General features: G+C 37.7%; 1 protein-coding gene across 4 annotated transcripts in view; it reads right to left on the minus strand.

Annotated features, from left to right (window-relative positions):
* EZH2 (enhancer of zeste 2 polycomb repressive complex 2 subunit) overlaps positions 1-15,997 on the minus strand; it is a 60,538-nt gene that overhangs the window by 43,090 nt on the left and 1,451 nt on the right. The gene's annotated exons all lie outside the window — the stretch shown is intronic.

Below are 15,997 nucleotides of genomic sequence, written 5' to 3' on the forward strand. Positions count from 1 at the left end.
TCCCCTCCAGCTTGAAGCCATTTCCCCTTGTCCTGTCACTGCAGGCCTTTCTAAACAGGTTCTCCCCAGCCTTCCTGTAAGCTCCCTTCAGGTACTGGAAGGCCGCTATTAGGTCTCCCCGGAGCCTCCTCTTCTCCAGGCTGAACAACCCCAGCTCCCTCAGCCTGTCCTTGTAGCAGAGGTGCTCCATCCCCTTGATCATCCTTGTGGCCCTCCTCTGGACCCTCTCCATCAGGTCCATGTCCTTCTTGTATTGAGGGCTCCAGACCTGCACACAATACTCCAGGTGAGGTCTCACCAGAGCAAAGTGGCAGAATCCCCTCTCTGGACCTGCTGACAACGCATCTTTTGATGCAGCCCAGGATGGGATTGGCCTTCTGGGCTGCAGCTGCCCACTGCCTGCTCATGTCCAGCTTCTCGTCCACCAGAACCCCCAAGTCCCTTTCCTCAGGGCTGCTTTCTCGGTGAGCCACACCACGCTGCTCCTCAGCCTCTTCAACAGTACCCTCAGCATCCCCACAGCATCCTCAACAGTGATGCTCCTCCTCCTCCAAGTCCTCTGGACTGGATGTGCTGGTAAGCTCAAAGCACGCATCTGGGCCGGCTTTGCCATCTGCCACTTCAGATACCATAAACATATTCATTTAGATTCAACGCTATATAGTGAAGATATTCATCTAAGAAATTACTTCGGCAGCGATGGCATCTTACAGTCAACCCACCCACCCCGACTCGTTCTTCTCCCCCCAATACTGCTCCCCGAGACGCAGCCACTCTTCTCCCAGGGACGCACGGTGCACAGGAACAAACTGACCAACAGCAAATAAAAGCTCCATTTTGTGATTTGTTTCCTTTCTGAAACACAGATCAGTTTGATGATCCCATCCACAACCCTGGCTTCCTGTGCGCGACTATAAAGCGGGAAGGGTTTGTTAGAAATTCAGACCAAGGCTAAGGAAAAACTAGTGCAGGCAATGGCACCTCCAACAGGCACTGGTGTCCTCCATCAGCAGGGATGCTCTTTAGCTCTAAACTGGTACCAGATCCAGTCAGCACACAGCTCTCTCAGCCTGCAACCCTGCTAGTGCAGAAATTATTACATCTTAAACCCTATCTGAAGTCATCATCGAACTTCTTCAAGCATCTACAAAGTCTGGGCTTTAGTAAAAACAAAACCAAGAACCTAACCCCAAGTCCACCCTTCTGTGCTTTTCCTCAGACAAAAAAAAAAAAAATATGTTGCTGGGAGAATAGAATTTAGAACAACTTGCATGTTCAACTCAAAAAGGAGAATTTTAACAACAGAATGGATTAACAAGAATTTTCCATAAACCTGTAAAAAACTAAATACTTGCTAGAAAACAAAAAAACACAAACCCAGAACCAAAAGGTAATACGTTTCAAGTATAAAAAAAAAAAAATCAATGCATTAAGCTTAGACCTGAAGTTAACTTTCCAAAACCAACTCAAAAGAACCTCAAATGATCTCTTATGCTACAGGATTTTACACAGCACAGTACAATTAAATGATTGTTCAACTGCAGCTAAGTATTTTTAGTTATGTTAAACTAAATTTTATTACTTAGAAACTCTTAGAAATTTACTTTTAGTATTTTACTTCATACACTGTAAACGCAAAATAAGACAATACTCCCTATGAACCTATCATATACTTGCCAAAGTAAGCAGTTTCCAGTAGATTCGATTTACAATTATCTATCACCTCAAAATAAACTATCAATAACACACATACATATTGCCAGACTTCAAAACAAACACCAAACCTGATCTGAGAGTTAATTATAAATTAATGCTGTAATCTGCCAAATCTGCCTCCTTAATTTATACCAAACTTTTGTTAACAGCACAGAGAGATTCATGAAAAAAATATTGTCAAAAAACAATATTACTCTCTTACCTCCTCCAAGTCCTCTGGACTGGATGCGCTGGTAAGCTCAAAGCACGCATCTGGGCTGCCTTTGCCATCTGCCACTTCAGATACCATAAACATATTCATTTAGATTCAACGCTATATAGTGAAGATATTCATCTAAGAAATTACTTCAGCAGCGATGGCATCTTACAGTCAACCCACCCACCCCGACTCGTTCTTCTCCCCCCAATACTGCTCCCCGAGACGCAGCCACTCTTCTCCCAGGGATGCACGGTGCACAGGAGCAAACTGACCAACAGCAAATAAAAGCTCCATTTTGCGATTTGTTTCCTTTCTGAAACACAGATCAGTTTGATGATCCCATCCACAACCCTGGCTTCCTGTGCGCGACTATAAAGCGGGAAGGGTTTGTTAGAAATTCAGACCAAGGCTAAGGAAAAACTAGTGCAGGCAATGGCACCTCCAACAGGCACTGGTGTCCTCCATCAGCAGGGATGCTCTTTAGCTCTAAACTGGTACCAGATCCAGTCAGCACACAGCTCTCTCAGCCTGCAACCCTGCCAGTGCAGAAATTATTACATCTTAAACCCTATCTGAAGTCATCATCGAACTTCTTCAAGCATCTACAAAGTCTGGGCTTTAGTAAAAACAAAACCAAGAACCTAACCCCAAGTCCACCCTTCTGTGCTTTTCCTCAGACAAAAAAAAAAAAATACGTTGCTGGGAGAATAGAATTTAGAACAACTTGCATGTTCAACTCAAAAAGGAGAATTTTAACAACAGAATGGATTAACAAGAATTTTCCATAAACCTGTAAAAAACTAAATACTTGCTAGAAAACAAAAAAACACAAACCCAGAACCAAAAGGTAATACGTTTCAAGTATAAAAAAAAAAAAATCAATGCATTAAGCTTAGACCTGAAGTTAACTTTCCAAAACCAACTCAAAAGAACCTCAAATGATCTCTTATGCTACAGGATTTTACACAGCACAGTACAATTAAATGATTGTTCAACTGCAGCTAAGTATTTTTAGTTATGTTAAACTAAATTTTATTACTTAGAAACTCTTAGAAATTTACTTTTAGTATTTTACTTCATACACTGTAAACGCAAAATAAGACAATACTCCCTATGAACCTATCATATACTTGCCAAAGTAAGCAGTTTCCAGTAGATTCGATTTACAATTATCTAGCACCTCAAAATAAACTATCAATAACACACATACATATTGCCAGACTTCAAAACAAACACCAAACCTGATCTGAGAGTTAATTATAAATTAATGCTGTAATCTGCCAAATCTGCCTCCTTAATTTATACCAAACTTTTGTTAACAGCACAGAGAGATTCATGAAAAAAATATTGTCAAAAAACAATATTACTCTCTTAGGCTAAGTAAGAAAGACTGTTCACTGCTGTGATTTCAGAGCTGCTAACTATTTCCACATTAAGTTATGCAAGCTGCAGGGATGGGGGGAAGAATTACACTCCTAGCACCTCAAACGACGTTTTACCTGTGCTGTTAGCACACACAAAAAAACACGTGCCTAGAGGTTTTGTAATTGCTTGTTACTCTACTTTCTGGATTTTCTAAAGCAAAATAAAACATGGCTTTCTTTCAAACTTATCTATGTAAAATAACATTCTCATTTCCATGGGAAGAAAAATATTCCCAAGGCCACTGTCAGCTTGGGTATTTCAGATACCAAACCAGACTGGCTAACAAAAATCCCTAGCTCTGAAATACAACAACATAGGAAAGATTAACATAGTTTATTAATTCACTACAAAGTTTATTAATTTCACTAGAAAAACAACCACAGCATATTTACTCTTTTATAGCGTTAGTCACAGAGAAATAGATAGGAGTAAACTGTACTGTGTTTTTTACTATTCTGTATTATAGAAATATGGTATTTTAAGTTTACAGTGCAGTTCAACCTATTTCATAATCAAGGCATAACTAGAAATACTTGCCTATGCTTTAAAATTTACATCAGGTTGTTATTCTATATGCTGAAGTTCTGTATCATTAAAAGGTATTTAAATTTAGAAAGAGAACTTACATCAAATGCTACCATCAGTTCAACTACCTTCCTCAAATGCTATTTGGTACAGTTTTACCTGGAAAAGACATCATCTGTCCGCTGTATCAGTGGTCCCTGGTCACCCATTTCCACCTCTACTCAGCCTTTTCTGCTGTGAGAGCTTAAGTGCTTATGATTCTGTTAATCAAACTAGGTCAGGAAAAAAAAAACAAAACAAAACAAAAAACAACCTGTCTGAACAGCCCAGAAAATAAACACACTTAGCTTTTAAATACAATTTTTCAGCAAAATCAACTCCGCAAGCTGGTTTGTTCAGCAGCCACATGAACTCTTGAATCAACACAAGTGAAGGAGGGGCAACACCGGGGCAGGAACAAGAGGCAAAGAACTGAAATTGGAGAGGGCAGCAGTTCAGGCTTCAACAGGAGTGTCTGTCAAGCCATGTCATGTCTCTGCCACTCAGTTTTACCAGTCCAGAAAAATTACTCTTAACAGCTCGAAACAGGAAACATTGACTAAGCCACTCATGCCAGCTGCGCAACTCTTTCAGCAGACAAATGCCAAGAGGCTCCTATTGCTCTACAAAGGCTTAGCCTCTGTTGGGTTTTTTTTTTTGGTGGTACCTAAAAGCAATTGCTCAGTTCATGAGCTGATCTGAGCAGGTAACTCCAAACAGCTCACCTGGCCCTCCTCACTCTGACAGGCTTCAGTGGCTGTGGATGATGTAGGTTAATAAAACAGTCATGATCAACTGTAACAAGATTTCATGTTCTGCAAGAATGTTGTTGATTACTCAAGAGATGGAAACTGTTATACAAGCCATTGTCAAAGACAAAACTACTAATTTTAACAAACTTGATGTAAGGAGGAGAACCATCAACAGGCTTAGATGTACCAATGCCATAACCTCAAATTGAGGAGTAATGTCTGTGTGTGAAAGCAAATGTCCAAATCTCAGATGCTTCCTCTTCCCCCCCCCCCCCCTCAAGTTAGCAGAAAAATGCTGTCTTTCAAGTAGAAATTTAAACCACATCCAAGACATTTTGCCATCTGCCCTAGTACCAATACAGCCTGATGATGGCTGTAGGCTTTCCAGGTGAGATGGCAGCACCAAAGCAGAAAGTCTACTGCTATAAATAGGCATGGTTTTGTTATGAGCAGTCTCATCACAATTAAGCTCCTATTATTGTGATACAGGGAGTTACTTGCAATTACCATTTACAACACTAAAATGCATTTCAGTTAGTAGAATCCCTTCAAAAGTAGTAGTCTGTCACTACAATATTGTGGTGACAACTTATCTAAGTTGTTTATGTATCAACAACTTAGAATTTTTGCCTCCACTGGAACAGAGTTGTCAAATTTAAGGCCAATACACTCCCTCCACCCTGACAGAAGCAATGGTCACTAGCATACTAACAGTTACCTAACAGAATTTAGCTTTGAAGAACATTTCAACTTAAGCAAAGCTAAGCAGCATGTTCACCTACCTTTTTGCTTTTGGAAGCTGATGACAAATATATCCTAATGTACTTCTCAACCAGGATTGGGAAAGGAAGTGGGGTCTTAAAACGGCATACGTTTCCTCACTTCAGTGTCTATCCACACTACTCAGCATCTTGGATAGAATTTACATGGCAAATTTGATTGAGGTGATCAGTTAGATCAAATGCAATCTTTTCTGCTCTCAAAAGAAGCAGTGTTTCCCAACTGGACCAAAATTGCTCACGCTGGCCTAAAAAGCAGCAGGGAAGAGGAGGAACCAGGCAACCAGGGCCAGGGGAAAGGAGCAAAGCCTCTCCCTGTCAGCAAACCATCAGAGCAGATCATACACTTGCTTTAGACCACAACACTTACCTTCCCTACCATGTCAAACATACTATTCACAGCGTGTGGTTTTTCCTCTTTACAAGACTTCGCACAATCAAAGCAGTTAAAGGTGGCAAACTACTTCTGCACAAGCGGCTTTCAAGAGCGACGTTTCCTGCTATCTCTAGATCAACTAAAGATTGCTCTGAAAAGATGTGCTCAGTGGCAAAACAGCAGCAGCAACCATTAGTAACTTGTCTACGATAGTTACCAGTGCACGACAAACATGAGATGTCTTTAACAAACGAAAAGCCAGTGTAGGTTTGTTCAATTCAGCCCTGCTTTATACATCCCACTGCAGCCATTCACAACCGCATATAATTCAAATCCATGGTTAACGATGGTTATTTTCCACTTCGTATTATTAGTATGAGTTTCAAGGCTTGTTGTATTTATTCTTAACAAAATTATTTAAGAACACTACATGTAGGCTTACAAACTCTTAAACTTCAAAACACATGTGATGTTTTTGCCTGTTTCTGGGCCTTATCAAAATTGGACTAGTCACTTCAAGAATTTCAACCAATATATAAAAGAATTAATTCCCTGAACAGCACACTGTCTTACACAAATCAGAGCTAAACCCACACAATCACAGAAGTTGAGCACTATTCTAGTCCTTCTACTGAGACATGCTAATCTATGCTAAACGAAAGTACAAGAGGCAACAGACAAGACTCAGCAAGGGATTTCATTTCAATATAGGGAGAAAATTCTTCACTGTGAGTACAGTCCAGCATAGCATTAAGTAGGGAGGCGTTAGAATCTCCATTTTTTAAAACCTTTTAAAAGTCATCTGGAAAAGACAATTTCAGAGTTGGCCTTGCCCGAGTGCAAGACTGGATGAGATGACCTCTAGATGTACCTGCCAACCTTAACTATTCTACAAGTCAATACAACTCTGAAATGGGCCCCTCATCTCAAAACCAAGGACCATGCTATTTTTAATGCTGATGCTATGGAGTTTGCTTGCCTTTTAAATTCTAGTTTAATATCTCAAAAGATGAAAACGATCACGACTGCATTCTAAAATTCGTGGTATTTCCATCAGCTACAGGTACAATTTGGAAAACAACACTACTATGAAGGGAACAATAATTTGTGACTTAAAATGCTTATGAGTTTAATCAGACCGAACTCTTCAGTTTGGTGTGCAATCACTGATTGTTCTAATCAGTAGAAACATTTGTTATGTTACAGTCTCCTTTAACAACTCCATCAACTAGTTATTTCACACACTCCTTCCCACTACTATTCCATGTGTTTGTTCATTTGAAAGAGGCTTCTCTGCTTAACAGTACAGTTGGAGCCTTCAGTTCTACCTCTTAGAAATCATAATTAAAAAAGACAGATCAGAAAGCCGTTTGAAAGAGGCTTCTCTGCTTAACAGTTCTACTCTACTTCAGTTCTACCTCTTAGAAATCATAATTAAAAAAGACAGATCAGAAAGCCCTTCACTAATTAAGAATGTAGTCTAACTAGAGTGCTACATACTCTCCATAAACTTACCATTACGTTTAAAATAAAAAGCCATAAAAGGGCTGGTTTTTCAAATTAATTGTCTTCTTACCCTAATAGGGTTCTGCTTCTCTTTTAGCCCAACCTTTGTGCCTTTGAAGTGTCACTCTTTTCAGACCTTTTACTTTCTGTTAAGTGACTACAGCCTTACCTTGCACTTGATCAGGAGCCTGATCTCTGCCCTAGACATTAAATGGCTGGTTGTTTTTGATTTGAGGGTTTGAAGGTTTCAGGCCTTCAATTTCACTTTTTTTTTTTCATTTTTAAATGAATTTGAACACATTCTAGAAGATACCAATAAGCAAGTCAAGCTGGACACATGTTGACAATAAGCAACTACTGCACGACCTGCTTCCTCACAACTCCAAAGATGTACCTCCTCAATTATGTCTTCCCAAGCATAATATTTTTTGGGCTTTGTTACTATCCCAGCATCTCTTTAAGTTAATAGCTCCCAATTGATACTTCAGGATATTCAAGATTACTGAGACGCTTCTCTGTATCTTTTGAATGAGAATTTCGGCTTCTTTCAAAAAAGGCTTAAAAAAACCACACCAAACAACCAAACCCCACCATTTTACAGTAAATTCACGACTGGTCATCACATGCTACCTCGATCATGATGTCTACCATAAAATAACTGTACACACCCTTTTCTTTTAGAGCTGCATGAACAACTATCAGTGAACTAAGAGCACAGTTTCATTACATACTTAATCCAACCAAACTATTTATTTGTCGTAATACCACTACCAAACTAACTTATTAACTTTAATGACTATATTTTTATTTGTAGTGTTATTCCCCAAACTAAAACTAGCTGGAGTGGTCACCAAATTATTATAACGTAGGCAATACCTTCTGATCTAATCAATGTAATCAGAATTTCCTCTAAATGGCTGATTTTGAGCTTTCCTATGATAACAAGGCTGAGGCATCTTGCTGCACACATACTCTACAGTACCTTCTGACCCAGATGGCAAACATATCAAATGTAACATGGCTTACAGATCACTAGGTTATGTATGTTTTCTGCAACAGATTCACAAAGGACTGCAAATGCTCTGGCACTATAAAAAGTGGCAGTGTGAACTCACGTTTTATTAAAAAAAAAATAAATAAAATGTCAGGGAAGTCATGAAAAACAAACCCAATTATTAGAGAGAAACACCACTTAGGGCTGCAGACACTGATGTATCAACAGATAGCAGCAGATCCCTACCCAAGCAATGTCCCAATTCAGAAGACTCACTGCCATACCTGCTCTCTGTAACATAATCCCATACGTAGCTACAATCCTGCATTGTACCCCTAGATGTTGCTAGGGAGTGCTCCTGTCTTAGATATTAGGAATTGTAACCTTCAGCCCAATTTCCAGATTTGGTATGAGTCCCAGTTTTCCCTGCCCATACTTACCCCTGACTTCTGCTTGCCTTGATCATGAAATCTACCTTGCTTCATCAATTATTTTTTTCTGGTCTGTCACCCATACTTTATGCTTGCATTGCTACCCTTCATCAATTATTTTTTCTGGTCTGTTTTTAACAGTTAAGTGAATCTTTTCAAACAGTTTCTCATTGCTGCCCAAACACACCAGGCAAAAAAATGTATGGAGGACCAGAGGGCTTTGACTTTCACGTGTCACCCATACTTTATGCTTGCATTGCTACAAAAAGAACAATTTTTACTTGCCATTTGTTCCTGCACCTTTCCTATCTTTTCCCTCCTAACAGCACGAATATTTTTGCAGCCAGACACTGACAGAAGCAAGGAAGTCCTCTGCTACTTTTGACTAAAGAAAAGTGAGGATCCAGCCACACTGTCCCCACCTAAAGACAGCGTGAACTATGGCTTTAGACACTCAATTTTCAGCTCCTTGTGAGAGTACTAAATGCCTAAACCAGCAGATCAATTTCTGGATGTGTTCAATTCATGCTGAAACTCATACCACTTATTATTTGAAATGCCCAACTCACATAGTAAATCAGAGCAGTTCAGTTACTGACACAGAAGACAGGAGGGAAACAGGTCAACTCTAGGGCTCACAGAACTCCCATTTCCTTCAATCATGCCCCTATCTGATTTTAAAAAAAATACTAATTAATTTGCCTCCCATGATATTTTATTTCTTGCTTTTTTCCCCCTAACAGTTCACACACACTGATAGTTTAACACTTCATTGCTTGAATAGTCTTTTCAGGAGTTTCCTCCACCATTATAAATTGACCAGGCAGATACTAGAAACTCCAACTGTTTACCAAGGACAAGGAGAAAAAGGGAATAATGAGGAGTCAAGCAGCTCTTGGATATTAAAGAGAAGAGAAGGAAATGTTCCTTCAGTCCCTTTTCCTTCCTGGAAAAACAGGAGGAATCTTAATTTATCTTCTGGCTGTTTTTACATTAGAATTTTTTATTTTTCTGGGTTAGAAAAGCAAAGGAACTACCACGTATTCAACATCCCTTACCATATCTGCCAGCATGTTAAAAACTTTGCCATTCAGAGTTTATAAATTATTCAGGCCTTCCAGAAGTATTCAGAAATTATAGCCAAAGTTGTCTGTGGTTCTCAATACCTAAAATGCTTTTAATCAATCTGCTTCAAAAATTTAAACAATAAAAAAAAAAAGAAAAAAAACAAAAACAAAATAATAAAAAAAAAAGAAAAAAACAAAAACAAGAACTCACCTGGTTTTGGCAAAATCCCCCGATCATTTTAAAAGTTTTGGCGACTAACTATAGGTTGATTAAACATGAAGTATCTAATTAAGATCCAACAATAGAACTGTTCTAGAAAACAAGATTTTGGATTTTCTACCAGCCATAAAGAAGGATCAGTTAAGTGTATGTTAACTTATCAGGTAAGTTAAGTAATCAGTTTGATTGCTTCTTTTTTCCTAATAGCACACTGCCTTTGGATTTATTTGGACATTATCTCATTTTGTGGGAGTCCATTTAGAACATTTACTCATCAAGAAACAATGGTCCGAGTACTTCTCAGAGTTTCATTCTCTTCAGTAGAGAAAAATAAAACTGTTATGTCTGCAGTAACAAAACAAGATTTCAATATAAATAATAAGATTTCTAATACATTTCCTTAAACAAATACAAGAGTAGAACAAAAAACGTAGTGTAGTATAATTTGTTTTCAGGTTCCCTTAAAAGAGAAAGACAAATCCTTACTAGAATGTTCATTCAGTCTGTATATGCAAGCCTGCAACTTTCAAAGGTATTCTTCCCTTCAAAGTTCCTTCTCTGTATCCCTACAGCTTCAGGATTTAGAGAAACAAAATTAAACATGAAATAATTACTCAATACCACATAAAGAGTACGAGTAACCATTTCAAAGAAAAAAAAAATTCTAAAAACCCTATATTATTTCTTTTTTTCAGAACATTTCAACATTTGATACTTTTAGAAAAATACTGGTATGGAAGTAAAAATAAGGAGTTCAAGTACTCATCCACTTGGGTGGGGGAAAGGAGAAAGAGAACGGAGAGATTATAACCAAGTATTTTATATACAGATCAAACAGAAAATGGGCAGTAACTGAAATCAAGTGACATATCACTTCAGTTTGGGCAACATCAGCAGAATACTATGCAGCAGGTAATGCAACTATTTACTTTTTACCTGGATAACTGCATGTATAAATACTTTTAACTACATTTGCATGCATGAGTAAGACTATTTGCATCAAAAACAAAGTAAAACAGTTTTATCTCCAAACAACAAGAAGTTTCAAGCCCAATTTTGATCATGCTTTTTACAAGTCACCATTAAAACCATGCCGTATTTCTTACATAAGACCAAGCCCAGCTATTTGTTAAGAGAAAGTAAAGTTTTATGTATAAAAATTGAACTTCACCTCTGAATTTCTCCTCTCATACTCATTCACAGATGCCCAGAGAGGTTAAATGACACACACACATTCTAAATAGCCTCTATTGCCCAACACCTCAATATCTTAAAATTTAGCTTTTTGATATCCTGGATAAATCTGGCAAAAAAAATGAAGTTTCAAGCCCAATTTTGATCATGCTTTTTACAAGTCACCATTAAAACCATGCCGTATTTCTTACATAAGACCAAGCCCAGCTATTTGTTAAGAGAAAGTAAAGTTTTATGTATAAAAATTGAACTTCACCTCTGAATTTCTCCTCTCATACTCATTCACAGATGCCCAGAGAGGTTAAATGACACACACACATTCTAAATAGCCTCTATTGCCCAACACCTCAATATCTTAAAATTTAGCTTTTTGATATCCTGGATAAATCTGGCAAAAAAAAGTAACACTTGCTGGGAACACTTAAGGCACGTCTCTACAGGCAAAATAATTTAGGGTGTGAATTTGAGCGCACTGACTATTCCACCTCAACTTGTTTTATGGACACACCTTTTTTGCTCTAAAAACTCAGAAGTAGCCACAAGTCTTCCGCTCAGTCCACGTGCACAAAAGCAACCCACACTCCATGCTGGTTCAAGAGCTATTCCATACTGGTTCAATAGCTATTCCATACTTCTTTCCCTGCATAGGCAAATAGCCTAAACCTCGAAAGACATTATGCTTCCACAAACACAGAATGTATTGGAGAAGAGTCTGACAATTTTTGAGGCTGCACCAATATTTGCCAATTGTCTGAGAGATTACAAAATGAGTTTCACATGATGAAAGCAACCATAAGAGTTATTTACACAACTCTCATTTTAAAGTCCTCAAAATAACTGGGTCTAATGTATGGCATCCCTATTCCATATGGTATATAGGTATATAATCCATTAGCATATTAAATTAAATGTTGCTTATAAAGGGAAAAAACAGGGAGACTACTTCTCCAGAAGCTTGATTTAATGGAGAAAATTAATGAGAAACAGTTTGTCTAAAAACAAAATAACACACCAAGCCAAAACAAAACAACAACAAAAAAAAACAACAAACAAACCCAAGAAACTCCACCACCATCCTGTGGGGAAAAAAAAATAAAAAATATCAGTTCCCTTAGGCTGTGGAAGAAAATTCCAAATAGTAAGGCTTTGGGACCAATTACGTCTCCTGGTTTCAAAGCAATGATGGATTGAACACCAGTAATGGTTAAACTATTTTAAGAATAAAACAACGTATGCCAATCTCTTCTTCCAATAGTTAAACAGTGGATTTAATTTTTCACTAATGCATTAGTAATAAATACTCACTAGGAACCTGGTACTATATAGCTGGAAGAACTTACCATAAAGGACAGATTTCATGCTGTCCCTGGTTATAAATTCTATCATTAAAAAAAAAGACAATAATAACTTAATGACCTCAACTCATTTGTCATGGTATAGTTTCACAGGTAAATCAAGTATCTGTAACACTCACCTGCCTGATTTCTGACAGAAGCAGCAAACTGAATTTCATCTCTAGAATTTTTTTATCTTACTAGTAGAAAATGAAATCAGACAACTACACACCAAAAATACAAAGCTTGCCAGATCCACTCATGCTGAGAAAGATGGAAAGGAAATCAGATCACATTAAAAAAATATATATATGTAAATTATATTGTAAGGCTTGAGTTTCCTTCCTTCAAAATCCTTTGTTTCTTTAAGTTACATCTGATGGCTTTGGGATTTAAACTAAATATGCAGGCTGTGAAAAAGAGAATGCATGGGAGAAAAAACTGAACCAACCACGTAAAAGGCAGAATGGGCAGGAGCCAGACACAACAAAAACTGACAAGGGAAACAGGCCTAGATCTAGATTAAAAAATAATCTGAAAGCGTAAAGAAATCATACTGTCCTGTAAAGATTTATTTTCAGTTCACATCTTAGAAAGCCCAGAATGTGAACTGAAATTTGTATTACTTTGCTTGCATTATTACACACACATCATCATTTAAGCAGGCACCATGTGCATATATAAAAAAAAAGAAAACCTACAGCAAATTCTGAAGTTCTTCTGCAATTGCGTATCAAGGAAGTCTTTATCTGCACACAGTAAGGCATCAGTTTTACCTCACTCGTTAATGAAGATATATATATATCCAAATCAGAAGCTTTCGAAGTACTACTTCATATTTTCAAGTGACAATACTGCACTGATCCACTCACACCACGACAATGTTATTTTTATCCACCGCACTCAGAACATGCACAATATCTGTCTAGATTTCCAAATAGCCCTCTCACCTTAAAAGTACTACTGGTTTTACCATTAGAAAGGAAGCATAGTATGCATAATAAATCATTCCAAGACAACAGATTTTTCACAAATTGTGCAGAGGAACAATTACTGAAAAAACCTTCATGCAGATTTCAGCCAGGTTGTCAAAAGAGTCCTAAAATAAGGGCATGACCCACATTAATTGTGGGGAGGGGAGGGCATGGAGGGGTACGTTTGTTTACAATTTTTTCTGGACACAGCAGGGACATTATCAGACATCCTTTTCTTTCCCAATTTTTTTTTAAATTACAACCAATTTACAAGTCTGTGGTCAAAAAATTAGTTATATATTTAAGAATTCTTTTCTTTTTTACTATTTTTAAAAGAAGCATAATTTGTCAATATTATGCACAAACTATACTTTCCACTCTTCTTAAGAGTTGCCTCCACCCAATTTTACTGGTGTTACTTTGTTTTTTAATTCATAATATATATTCTGACTGTGACACTGGAAGTAGTTTTCTCACTTTTGCTGAGGATCCAGACCTCAAGTCCACAGTCTGACACATGTGAGTGCAAATTTAGGCACACAACTAGAAAAAGCCTGTATCAATCAAACTACCTGCTATTATCAGGTACAGAAAGCAGCATTGTCACTACCACGTTTTAGAAAACTTCACTGTTTCTTGCTTGGAGCTCAATAGAACCTATTCCCTCCTCCAATAAATTTCCTTCTTCCGTTTCACCTCATCCATAAATAGACATACACAGCATCATCCCAAAGCCTTTAACTGATCTCGGTGATAACAGACAGAATACCTATTTAATAATTCTGTACGTTGTTTTCCTTTTAATCTTTAGCTCAACAAAACTCAGAGCTAAAGAACAAATCCAATCACCCTGCTAATTTGTAACCAATATTTTCATCATTCCCCTGTGAAACACCCTCTCCCTGTTTTGCACCCATTTTATACGAGGTTTTTCTTTGTCTCACCATTTTCCTCCAGACACAGCCGCTTAACTGAAGTTACAGCTTAAACTACTGGAGTAACTCATCCATTTAAAGATTGACTTAGCCATTCCGGAGCAGCTGTAAAAGTCATATACGTAAATGCTAAATGTATAGATACAGACAGATCAGTAGAGATGCTGTCTTCAATCAGACACCTTCTCAATGAGTGGACCTTGCTGACAGTAGGGAGAGAAGGTTGGCAGCAGCTTTAACATTAAAACAAACCTCCCGTTACTGTCCTGCAGCTTCTGTTAACAGACGTCTTGTTTCCTAATGTAAGTATTATTCAAACACCTCAAAATCATTAAGAATTGTATTTACAGCCCATAATCCATTTCCCTCACTTTTAAAAATGTAAAGATGACCAACTTGATTCAGTAAACTTCCTTGCACAGCAAAGACCAAGTGCTGTTCCTGAGATTTTCAGCATCCCTGCCCGGGAAAACTTTATTCCTCCTTAAGTTTCACAGATACTTCTCCTCAAGTCAGCTAAAATGCATCTCAAGCACTAACTGTAGACTTCCAGAACTTTCAGATTACAGCCAACACTAAAGCTTCCCCCAGCATTTTTTGCTCAGATACAACGTAAAGCAAACATTTATTAAATACGCTTTCTGTTAATACTGCAATCATTAAAAAAAAAATCCTCACTGTTCAATCACACCAACATAGTACTGCCATCTAAAATTGTTGTTCAATTTTAACATTGTAGCTGTGAAGTTATTAAAATGTATAAATTATATATACAGCAAAAGAAGCTGAATCTTCTCATGAATGGTGACAAGAACGGATATTTTTTGACTAATTTCAAGAGGGATTTTAGAGTGCACCAACCTTTCTGGGAACATTGTTGGAGTGCACTAGATGCTAGATGTATCTTATTCTGACATAAGCTACTTTACAGAAATCAGCATTGCACTCGCTCTATATAAAATACAGTTAGTGCATTCGATAACCAGATGCAAAAATTCCCTTCTCGCTAAGCCAAAGTTGTTTTGCAGGTGAGCAGAAGCGCAGGAGATATTTACAATTCACCTATGAATGTTGCAATGTTACAGAACAAACAAACAAAAACCCATTTGAATGAATATCTTCAACGAAATCACCCTATTTCAGCTTGTTGGCAATTCTAGCAAGACAGGAAAAAACGCAGCAAGGAAAAAAAAACAACTGAGCCTGGATTTCAAGTCACTGGCTTAAGTTCACACACTACCACTTTAGCTCATTTTAAACTGAGCAAAGACATTTTACGACTTTTTGGTGATGTGGATTTTAAGTGTCTGTCACTTTTCAGGGTGAAATTAATATTTTAAAAAATCTCTGAAATTATTTTTTTCCCCAATTTTTGTCCTAAATCTAATTATTGAATTCCTCCACAGTTTCCAGACGAAAACTGCTGTTCGCATCTCATGGAACATTTTACTGTCACTGATATCTCCACAGGTCGTTTAACTTCAATTGTTACTCTCATTTCTCCTGTGGACAGAGGAAAGGAGGAGGGGGG

This window comes from Calidris pugnax, unplaced genomic scaffold (genome assembly GCF_001431845.1).
Source record: "Calidris pugnax isolate Ruff unplaced genomic scaffold, ASM143184v1 scaffold71, whole genome shotgun sequence".
NCBI classification, from domain to species: domain Eukaryota; kingdom Metazoa; phylum Chordata; class Aves; order Charadriiformes; family Scolopacidae; genus Calidris; species Calidris pugnax.